This window comes from Triticum dicoccoides, chromosome 1A (genome assembly GCF_002162155.2).
Source record: "Triticum dicoccoides isolate Atlit2015 ecotype Zavitan chromosome 1A, WEW_v2.0, whole genome shotgun sequence".
NCBI lineage: Eukaryota > Viridiplantae > Streptophyta > Magnoliopsida > Poales > Poaceae > Triticum > Triticum dicoccoides.
Genome location: NC_041380.1, coordinates 523542268 through 523553830, shown reverse-complemented (window position 1 = coordinate 523553830; position 11563 = coordinate 523542268). Strand labels below are relative to the sequence as shown.

General features: G+C 42.2%; 1 long non-coding RNA gene and 1 pseudogene across 1 annotated transcript; one reads left to right on the top strand and one right to left on the bottom strand.

Moving 5' to 3' along the window:
* Positions 1-5529: 5529 nt before the first annotated feature.
* On the bottom strand, positions 5530-9514 carry LOC119285650 (annotated as a pseudogene).
* LOC119285656 lies at positions 7995-8905 on the top strand. The gene is made up of 3 exons (XR_005139627.1): positions 7995-8248; positions 8321-8675; positions 8793-8905. It is a non-coding gene; the product is annotated as an uncharacterized LOC119285656 (long non-coding RNA).
* Positions 9515-11563: the final 2049 nt, after the last annotated feature.

Here is an 11563-nt window from a genome sequence, read left to right as displayed (position 1 = left end):
ATCGCCGGTGGCCCTTCCTCCCATCGCTCATCGCCTCCATTCTCTCTCTCCTCTAAATCTTTGTCGCCCCTGCCTGATTCTGGCCAACGCCATCCGGCTCTCGCATCGACCACCACCAGCACGGCTGCGGACGAGGCGCAACCGCAGACGCCGCCGCCGCCATCCTCATCCACCTCCTCCACCATCCTTCCCATTGGAATTGTGTGGTACTTCTGCATTTGCAGCATTTACGTATCATGTAATTACAGCTTAATGCAAGCATTGGAATTGGTTATAGATTTCCTTTGATTTAAATTTCTGAATGTTAACAATAATGACAACTTGTGACATGCCTAAATTTAATTTCCATTGAGATAGAGTGGGCTCTGGATTATGAGATGGAATGCAATTAAAAGCCATCTGATTTGGCCATGGTTGGTTGTCACAGAATCCTTGATATATGTTCTACTTTGACTTGGAGTGTGCGGCTATGATATTGTAAGTGATGAGTTTTTTTAGTGCTGCAGGAGGTCAGACAGAGGTAGAAATTTTTAGTGCCAAATGAAATAGGTGGTAATTATTACACTCTTTATTTGCAAAAAATGAGACTGAAACAATGCTAATTTAGTATGTTCTGTACTTGCATTGTAGGAAGGCTATGAAGGAAGTGTTCTTCCCTTATTTTTATGAAGGTAAGGTCTTGTTATTAGATTCCTGCTACTCTACATTGCTTGACTGCTCTCTTTTATCAGTTCATGGCCTTAGGGTCCATCATTTTCTTTCAACACTTGATGCTTATTTACTTTTCTTGGGCGGCTTCTTTTCGATAGTCATCTGATTTAAAAATTCGAGCATGTGTCACTTTAGTATGTTTCAGTTTCAGCAAAAATCTGATGATTCTTTCGTGGGGATAGCCAAAGTCAAGATGTCGACTACAGACTCGTCGCAGACTTGCAGTGAACCTGGATGCGGCGAGCCTGATTTGTGGATCGATGGCGGGTCTTGACTTTGTTAGGCTGGGATTGGATGGTTGCGGAGGGTGGTGTGCTTGGTTGGGTTCCCATGGAAGAATGTGGCCTCCTCGTGGATCTGGTCATGCCCATCCTAGAGAACATTGTGTCCCTAGCTCCCTCGAGGAGCAAGGACAGTGCAAGCGGCAGCAGGGGGTAGGGGTAGATGTGGGGAGGGATATCGGCGGCTGCTCGAGGTCATCATGATGAAACCCTTGACGTCCCATCTTTATCAATGGAAGTGGAAGAGCACGAAGTCGAGATTGGATAGGAGTTTGAGTTCTTTTTGGCACCGATCGGTTCCCCACTTTAGAGATGTATTTTTTTGCGTGCGAGCAAACAGTGGGTTGATTCTAAAAGGGATAGGCACTTTTCAACAGAAGTGCATGACGGACCAAAAATATGACCTCATTTTATTCGTTTGATAGATATCGTATTATTCGTTCGGTGAAATTTCCTAATATTTGATTGTTGTGTTTCTAATTAGAGCACCCCATAATCACCCAATATGAGGGGATGATAAATGAAAGATACTGATTATAAATTTTGAAGAGCCCGTGGCAACGACGGGCGTTATACTAGTTAGGAATAGAGATGCTAAGAATGGTGCATTCTATCACGCGCAGATGGCAAATATACAAGGATACACTTGTGGGTGGGCCCATCTATTATCTATGCTAAGAATGGTGGATCCTATTTGACACGCGCAGATGGCAAATATACAAGGATACACTCGTGGGTGGGCTGAGGTGGGTCGGCTCAGTTCTGGTTTTTGTCTGTGGGTCACTGCTGTTTTTCCTCCATTTTTCTGTTTTTCAGTTTTTTTATTTCATCAGGTTTGTCTTTTTCGGTTTTAAATTTTTTTGCAATTTTTATTTGTTTATATTTTTCTTTACTACTAAGAAGTTTTTTGTAATATAGGATGAACATTTTTCAAATCCAAACTAAACATTTTAAAGTTTAGAGTGGACATTTTCGTAACATTTGTGAATAGTTTTCAATACAAACTGAAGAAATTTTTAGCATATGGTGAGCGCTTTTTGTAATATATGCTGAATTTTTTAAAATACATATTGAAATATTTTTGTATATACGTTGAAAATTTTCCTTAATTTTCACTAAACACTTCTATAATACATGGTTGAACTTTTTTAATACAGACTAAACTTTTTTAATAAATGAATAACTTTTCTAAGTATTTCCTTTTTAAATTTAAATAGGTTCTTATATATTTAAGGTCCTACAAAAAGTTCAAATAGCCGGTTTTGTGCAAGAAAACTGACCGAAAAACTGAACAAACAAAAAGCTACCAAAAAAAATGCTCAATACAGAGTGGCACGTATCGCCCAAGTGGCCTAGCGGCCCATTACACATAAATCCTGCGTGAAGGCTCCGAGCGTGGCTATACGGGGAGCAACTAGTTGATGAGCGCTCCTTTGGAGCCTTATAACGATCAGCAGTGGCGGATCTACAGGGTGGACAGGGTGGGCCGCGGCCCACCCTGGGATTTGGTTCGACCTATATATATACATAGCCCATAAGAGATAAGTGGATGGGCCGGAAGAAAAGAATAGAAAAGCCCAGCCAACACAGTGTCGACTCGTCGCACAGCCTCCTGTCCCCAATTCCCCTCGCGACTGCTCTACGCTCCCGCTCATCTCGCCGCCCTGACTTGCCGCCTGGTTCCGTGCCTCGCCGGCGTCTCTGTTCGCCCCGCACCTGCCCGGCGCGACCGCGCCCAGCCGAAAGCCCCCAGCCGCCCGGTCCGCACTCCGCAGTCGCCGCTCAGCATCCGGTGTTCTGCAGCGGCAGCAAGTCTGCAGCCAGCCGGCCAGCAATTCTTGAGGTACCTTCGATGAGATTTCTGCCCATCTCCCTATTTTTGTCTACTCTTATTCATTGCTCGTCGTGCTGCTACCTATAGAACAGCTCATTACGAGCTTAGGCTTGTTGTGCTCCTTTGTAAATTGTAATGTAGTATTGTGCTGAATTCTGTCCAGGAATGTTACTACTTACTGTTGAACAGTTTTAGTTTGGGTCAGATTTCTAATCTATGTGGCATCTTGAGCTGTAATTTCCAGGAATTTTACTAAGTACTACCGACTTGTTTCAGTTTGGGTCAAACAATTAATAAATTGTTCTCATTTTTTTGAATCAGTGCATGTCATTGTCAAATTGAAGAACAAAATGTGAACCACTATCACATGATTACATACATGTATCAAATGTGGAAGAATGAACACATTCAGATAGTCTTCTTTGAACTTTTCAAGGTACGTAGGCTTTTCTTATGCAAAACTAAGACTTATCTGAGAAAAAATTTGATCAATTTATATTTTGCTATTGGTAAATTAGTTAGTACATTGGCATGCCATATTTGTTGTAAAAAAAAGTATTTGGTTGGACCACCCTGCTTCAAAATTCTAGATCCGCCATTGACGATCAGCGTTACTTGGCGCGCTCTCAGCCGCCCGTCACGTGTCGCGTTCTGGGCGTTCCTTTCGGATTTTGTTTTTTCGCATACGTTTTTGGCTTTTTAAACGGTTTTTTCTGGGTTTTTTTGACGTTTCGGCTTTCCACCGGTCTTCCTTAGCTTTTGCGAAGAAAACACGTTCTTTTTTTTTACGAGAGCCACGGTTTTGCTTTCGCGAGGCACGTTTTGCTTTCGCCAGAGTCACGGCCGTGCCTCTCGGAAACGAAAAAGAAACGCATTTTCTATTTTTTTTGCAAGAGGCACGTTTTTGCTTCCGCCAGAGTAACGGCCGTGCCTCTCGAAAACGAAAAAAATGCGTTTTCTGTTTTTTTTTCTTCTGCGAGAGACACGATTTTGCTTTCGTGAGAGGCATGGTTGTATTTTCGCGAGATTCACAGTCATGCCTCTTGGAAACGGAAAAAAACGCGTTTTCTATTTTTTTTTCCTTCCGCGAGAGCGACAGTTGTGATTTCACGCGAGCATGCCTTTTTCGGAAAGGGAAAAACCCGTGCTTCCGGTTCGGCTTTTCGTTCTTTTTTTCTGAAAAAAGTTCTTTAAAACCTATCAACATGTGATCTAATTTTAAAGATCTCGACGTAAGGAATCCAACAGTGGAAACTGTTCAAGATTTGGACGCACAGTTTAAGAGATAAAACGTTTTGAATACATGGATTTGCGAAAAATGGGAAAACTCACAGGTTGCGATAAAATGATGCACATGCAGCGCGCCACTTGTCGTAACCTAAATGAGGTGGGAGCGATCTTTGCAATGAGTACTTTTCAATTAGTGATTTCGGGTTATGTGTCATCCGAGGCGACTCCTATGCGTGTGTCGCAACCTGAAAGGTAATTCTTTTTTTAGGGCTGAAAGGAAATTCTTTTAGTACCCTTTTTAGCAGAATTTTTTTAAAATTAGCATAAATTCGTTTTTTAGGTGAAGCAGAAATTCTTTTTTTAAAATGAGAAATTCTTTGTTTTTTGAGAAACAAGCAGAAATTCTTTTAGTACCCGGTATTAACAACACTTTCACTACAGCCCATAAGGCCCACTTATCATCACCTTCTCTGCTCTGTGCCTCTGTCTGCCTGACACACAAAGACCCAACTCTGAATCTCTGAATCGCGTCTTCCGCCGTCTTCGACTATTTATTTCAGTCTGGCGTGACCGGCGGAGCGCGGACTGGTCACTGGGGCTCGCCGGCGTGGGGGCTGTCGAGGGGCCGGAAAGAGCTGAGAGGCCAGAGGCTGGTCATGGCTCCTGGGTTCGCCTCGTCGCGGCCGGGCAGGCGACGCCGGCGCCGCGCGCAGAGATCCGGTGAGCTGAAGTTCAACTCTTTTATTTTGTCTTTTTAGTGTAGATTCGTTCGTCTTAATTAGTTGGGGAAAGTTCTAATTAGGCCATAGAATTTTGTACTTAAATTAAAATTGTTGTTTCCAAAAGGAGGCATTGATGGTTAAGGGGGTCCCGTAAAAAATGGTTAAGGGGGAAACCATTGAAGCATCTTACAAAAGAAAGAGAGGCGAGTGTGAAGCTAACGAATTATCATTTATCGAAGCAGAACCAAGCCTCCTGTGTTGTTGCTAGAATTTGGGATTATTAAGACAAGGCTACTTTGAAGGATTATTAAGACAAAGCAACGTATACAATGGAAGATGATTTTCTAGCCAATAGCTTGATAGTCAACATAAAGAGTGAAATCATGGAGAAGTACTAATATGAATGTTCTTATGTAATTTAGGCGCAAGGATAAGAGCTGATCTATAGTGATTAATTCAGTACTCCCTGGTTAAGTAGTATTTGGGCACAGTTTCTTTTGTTATGGAGTAGCTGATGCATACAGTTTAAACTTAGAATTGTATTTTGTAAACTAATGTGGACAAGATCAGTATAATTATCTAAGTTTCTCAGTATTCTGCAAAATTTAACTTGTTGTAGTCCTACAATTTCGTGTTCGAAGAACATACGGCTTCGCCGTTCCTGAAATTTCTTTCAAGCTCTGTCACTGCATGCTAATACATAATGGCTGAAAACCACATCAAATTCAACCTACTATGGTACAGCCACAAACGCGAAGACAACACCTGCAACTTCTATATTCCTTTATTTGGCATGTAACAATACAATACACTATGTATGCAACACCACTGTATATAATGATTGAGTGTAATATGACCAGTTTCGATCCTTCTCTGATCATAATTGATTCCCATGAACCATCAGAAGCTCACGCCCAATAATTTGTAAGTCCATGGACAGGGACAGTCGTGTATGATAAAGAGAGTGCTGGTCAGCGATGGTAAAATACATGAAAAACTAATACCTTTAACCTTACTATAACAGAAATAGAACAGGCCGTCCAATCAATATTACTTCACTGTGGACCAAGACGCAGAATTCTGGCTCGCCATGATTAGCCGTTTTATCACACCCAATTCTTTTACCACATCGCCCATCTTTATGCGCTGTCTTGCAGAGCCCCTGCAGCAAGCTAGACCAAGTCTTGAAACTGGAGCAGCGAACAATTCTAAAGCCGCTTGAGGCTCTTGGTTGCATCTTATATTGACGTCCATTATTTCCAACAGATTACCAGGACAGGCCATCTCAACGTACTTTGGTAGATTTGTAGTATCATTGAAAAATGGGTCAGTTGGCCTCCTCCCAGTAAGCATCTCCAACAATAGCACACCATAGCTGTACACGTCGCCTTCCACAGATATTTCAGTCCCGGTGCCATACTCTGTTAAAGGAAGGAAAGGAAAGGGTTCGTGTTAGTCTTCTTATAAACTATATGGTATAGATGTAATCCATTCCACACACATTCCTTAGTTGTTTACATATAGTAGTTGACTGTATTTTCGGCACAACAAATTATTGTAAATGGACACATATATATTTTTCAGATTCTCATTTGATATGGTGACCACAAGAGAAATCAGTTTTCTTTTACTTATGGAACCATAAGAGTTGAAGGCTTAAAGCTTCTTATAATTACTAAAAAGAATCGTGAAGAATTTCGAGGGAAATTTACTGAACTTTTTAGACAATGTTACTGATTTTTAAGTCGACAATAACAATGTACGGTAGAGCCGGAGATTTTTAAGTCGACAATAACAATGTATGGTAGAGCCGGAGAGGAACAAACGTGAGGTAATCAATCCACTAATTGTGTTGATGCGTACCTGAATTAACGAACAAATGCAACCGACTATATTTTGTAAGTCATGCTTGGTCATGATGCAGGTTAGCATTTCTTTTATTTACATGTTAATAAATTACTGCTTAAATATCTTTCAGGCCATTGCTGAAGATGTGGTGGAGTAAGAAGGAAACAGCATACCTGGTGCAAGGTACCCAATTGTGCCTTTGATTCCAGCCGAGCAACTTTGATCGGCGAGTGATTGCCTGCTTTCTTCTGCTTTAATTATCTTTGCTAGTCCAAAGTCACCAAGATGTGCAACCATGTCATCATCAAGAAGAATATTACTTGGTTTAACATCACAGTGAACAATTGGAGGATCAATATGGTGATGGAGATATTCCAGTGCCTCCGCCACATCAAGAGCAATGTTTAGCCTCTGCATAAGGTTTGGTGTCCGGAACTCGTCTTCTGTGCTCGGGTGTAACCATTTATCCAAGCTTCCATTGGGAATGAACTCTAGCACAAGTGCCTTGAATTGGCTGCCACTATTGTCCAAGCTATCACACACTGTGATCACCTTGACTAGTTTGCGATGTCGAATCCTTTTGAGAGCATTGCACTCAGATATGAAGCTCCTTGTGGCTCCTTGTCGTTGGACGTCAAGTACCTTCACTGCCGCAGTAATCAAATTTGCACCAGAACCAAAAGTCCCTTTATATACACTGCCGAAGCTTCCATGGCCAACCAAATTCTCCACAGAGAATGAATCTGTAGCCAAATGCAACTCAGCATATGAGATCCTCTGAAACATCTCAGGGCTGTTTTCCTGACCTTGGCGGGCATCACCTCTTGATTTCCTAATGTAACAGCGTATAGCAATGCTGACACAGAGAAGGATGAATGCTCCCGCCACAGTAAACACCAAGATGCGAATCAGTTTGTGACGTGCAGGTTTATCAGGCGCTGGGTATGGGCATCTAGGGAAATGAAAGAACACAGGGCCACCACATAGCATGTCATTACTTGTGAGAGATACAGCACTTGCATTTGAGAAGATCCCCTTATCTGGCACCAGACCTGATAGGTGGTTGAATGAAAGGTTTAGATTCTTTAGAAGCTGGAAGCTCTCGAGAAATTCAGGGACAGGTCCTGATAAATTATTATTAGAGAGATCCAGCTCTTCTAGCCCTCTTAATGCCATGAGTTCTTTTGGAATTTGTCCATGCAAGAGATTCCCTTTTAAGTGTAGGAATTGCAATGCTACACAACTACCAAGGGTATTTGGGATTGCACCTGATAACTTGTTTGATGAGAGATCCATTATTGCAAGATTGACTAGCTGCCCAACATGTGGAGAAATAGGCCCATCTAATAAATTGTTTGAGAGATTGAGAGATAGAGCCAGGGTGGAGATGCTCATAACTTCTTCTGGGATTTGCCCACTCAAGAGGTTACTGGAAAGGTCCAGGGAGATTAACTCAGTAAGGTTGCCAAAAGTAGCTGGAATGCTACCCTCCAAATTGTTGGTTGAAAGAGATAGCAGATTTAGTTGTGATAGGTTGCCTATTGACGAAGGAATCTCCCCATAGTATCTATTCTGAAATAGAGATAGTTCTTTGAGGTTGGATAGCTTTCCAATATCTGAAGGTATGGTTCCTGTGAAGCAATTATCTGCAAACTCAAGTATTGCAAGCTTGTAATATCTTCCTATTCCTGTAGGTATATGCCCAGCAATTTGGTTTCCTCCAGCTCGAAGTCCTTCAAGTTTTTGCGAGAGATTACCAATGCTATTTGGCAAAATCCCTGAAAGGTTATTCAGTTGAAGATTTACAAGAGATAGGCTGCTGCAGTTAGCCAAGGAGGTCAGAAAATCCCAATCTCTTGACTCTGTAGCCTGCAGCTCATTATTTCCTACTTCAAATACAGTCAAACGTCCACTTTGGCCAATATTTGATGGGATTCGGCCACGAAATCTATTCCCATGGAGAGAGAGATGTTCAAGAGAAGATATGTTTGACAAGGAGGCAGGAATCTGGCCTTCAAATTTGTTGTAGAATACACTGAACTTTTTCAGGTTAGAAAGTCTAAAGCCAATATCTTGTGGTAGAGAGCCTGACAGTTGGTTTGACCCAAAATTGAGGTATTCAAGTGACGACATATTAAATAACACTGGAGGGATCAAACCTTGCAGGTTATTGATTGCTACAGTCAGGACTCGAAGGTTGATGAGCTTAGACAAAGCTGGTGGAACATGTCCGCTCATAATATTCCCACCCATGTTCAAATCATTCAGTGCTGTCAAATTGCCGAGCCATGGTGGTATTTGCCCATGCACGTGGTTCTTTACTATACTGAAGACGGTGACTGTTGCAAGATCTGCAAAAGAAGGAGGAATGGTACCCGAGATATTGTTGCTGCCAATAGCCAGAACAACAAGCTTTGACAGGTTTCCCATGGCGGGAGGGATGGGACCGGACAGGGAGTTGACGCTCAGGTTGAGCCTGCGTAGTGCAAAGCAGTTGCCAAGGCTAGGAGGGATCTGACCTTCAAGTTTGTTGTCGGACAAATCGAGTGCACGGAGACGGGAGAGGTTCCCAAGAAATGGTGAAATGGCCCCGGAGAGGCCAAGACCTTGTAGGCGAAGCGCCGCAACATGTCCCGGGTGAGCACTGCTGCACTCCACGCCGGTCCAGCTGCAGAAGCCATGAGTACTGCCATTGGAGGTGCTGTTGATGGCCCATGAGGAGAGTGCGCCCAAGGGATCCTTGGTGATGAGAGATTTGAACGATAGGAGGGCCGGGAGGTGACGGTGCTGGTGGAGCTGGAAATGGAAGTGGATGGGTTCAAGAGAAGGGCCGTGGTGGTGGTGGTGACAAGGGCAAGAAGCCGGAGCTGCCATGGTCTGGTCTCCATGGTGTCTGCAGTTTCCTCTATTGCTTCATTTTGAATCCCCGAAAGAGAGAGGCTTGCTTTTTTCTTCTTCTTTCTTTTTGCGATTAAAGAAAGAGTCTTGCTTTGAAGACTATCAGGTGCAGATTGCAGTCCTTATTGACTTCGGAGGAAGAAGAGTCAAAAGCTCGGTCACATTGGTTCGGTTTTTTAGACTAGCCATAGTGGGAGTAACTTAGCTAGTAATATAGCGCACTTCAAAAAATGGTTGCTTATGTTGCAAGTAATTAATGAGAGGTGGTAACATAATATGTTACTGTAACATAGCATTTTTCAAGACAAGATGAGTCTACAAGCTAATAAATGAAGCTATCAAAGGCTGGTCATAGTGGGGAGTAACATATACTAGTATCATGCATATGATACTAGTGTATGATACTACATCCATAGTGCATAGTATCATAAAGTAGTATCATAGATGGTCTTATTTATTGACATGCATGACACATAGTAGCATAACATTTATTATGTTACGTTATCTACCTATGTTACTATGACCCTCTCTCTCTTCTTTAATTATCTGCCACGTAAGCATGTTTGCGACTCCCAAGTACATGATACTAGTTATGTTACCCCCACTATGGCCAGCCTAAGATACTATTACAGTTTTGCTAAAGCACATCTAGATGTGCCATAAGTATTGCACATCTAAGTCCTATGTCATTAATCTTACGTTGAGATTTGTGTGGATATTTTTTTTTCTTTTCCTCTCTATACTTGATTCACTCACTTAGATGTGCAATAACTAGAGCACTAGATGTGCCCTAGACACACCCATACTATTATTATGTTACTTTGCATTATGAAGGTAGTAACTTATAATACGCCTTGGCATGCCAACTTTTCTTACCCAAAGTTATGGCTAGAATATAATATTTTTTCAGCTATATAAACCTACTCGCTCTGTAAACTTTTATAATACGTTTTATGTCATTGCTTTACAGCAGTGATCTAAAATGTCTTATATTTCTTTAGGGAGGGAGTAGTACGTTTTTTCTGTACGGCAAATTCGCATTTTAATTTCACAGACATATCATGACATATTCTCTTTTTGATAGAACCGACTCCTAATGTATTAGCATCCATGCCAAGCCATGTCACTCCAAAAGGAACAATCGTCGAGAATCAATCAAGTGTGTTGGTTCTTGAGAATTGAGACCTACGAATAGTCATGTTCTTGGGTTAAAAGACATCCTTTACCCCGCAAAAAAAAAGACGCATTCTTTGATCCGTGGAAATGCATATTAGAAAATAAGCACAATAAATATTAATTAGCACGCACACATATAAAAACATTTCGAAATAAACTAAAAAAATTCCAAATAATATCCACAATAAAGCGTGGGCTTTACAGTGGTTTATTTTATCAGAGCAATTTATTCTATAGTTCTAGCTTTGCACGAAACCAACGGAACACCTTGTGAGAATTTTGTGAAAACAAAGAACACCAGAAATTCTTTATTATTATTGTGACCTTCCATAGATTGCTCCTAGCATGTCTGTAAACTAATAAAAAAGGATCGTCTTTTTCAGTTCCCAACACAATTCATTTTCTTGACACTGTGGTGACATCTTCATTCTTTTTTTTCTCGAACCATGCAGAAGGGCTGCATGTGAATTAAATAGATAGAAGAAAAGGGCAAAAAAAAAACATATCGAGTCCCGAGACGACCAAAACACATACTAGAACTTTGGAAGAATAGACACAGACACATACGCAAAGGAAGCTGACTAATGCTAAGAGCATCTCCAACATGCGCGCTAAATAGGCGCCGCGCCGTAAATATACCCACTTTAGCGCGCGCGCAACCCGGCGGATGGCTCCAGCAGGCGCGCAATAACCGCGCGCGCGGTATAACCAGTTGGGCGCGCAGCAGGAAGCGGTACCTCGCGCGGTGTATTTACGGCGCCCGCTTCCGCGCGCGGCACATTCGACGCTCGCGCTGCGCTCTTCTTCTCCCCCTCCAAAGCCCCGCGCGCGCCGGCGCCGGCGACCCGCACCCATGGACGCAC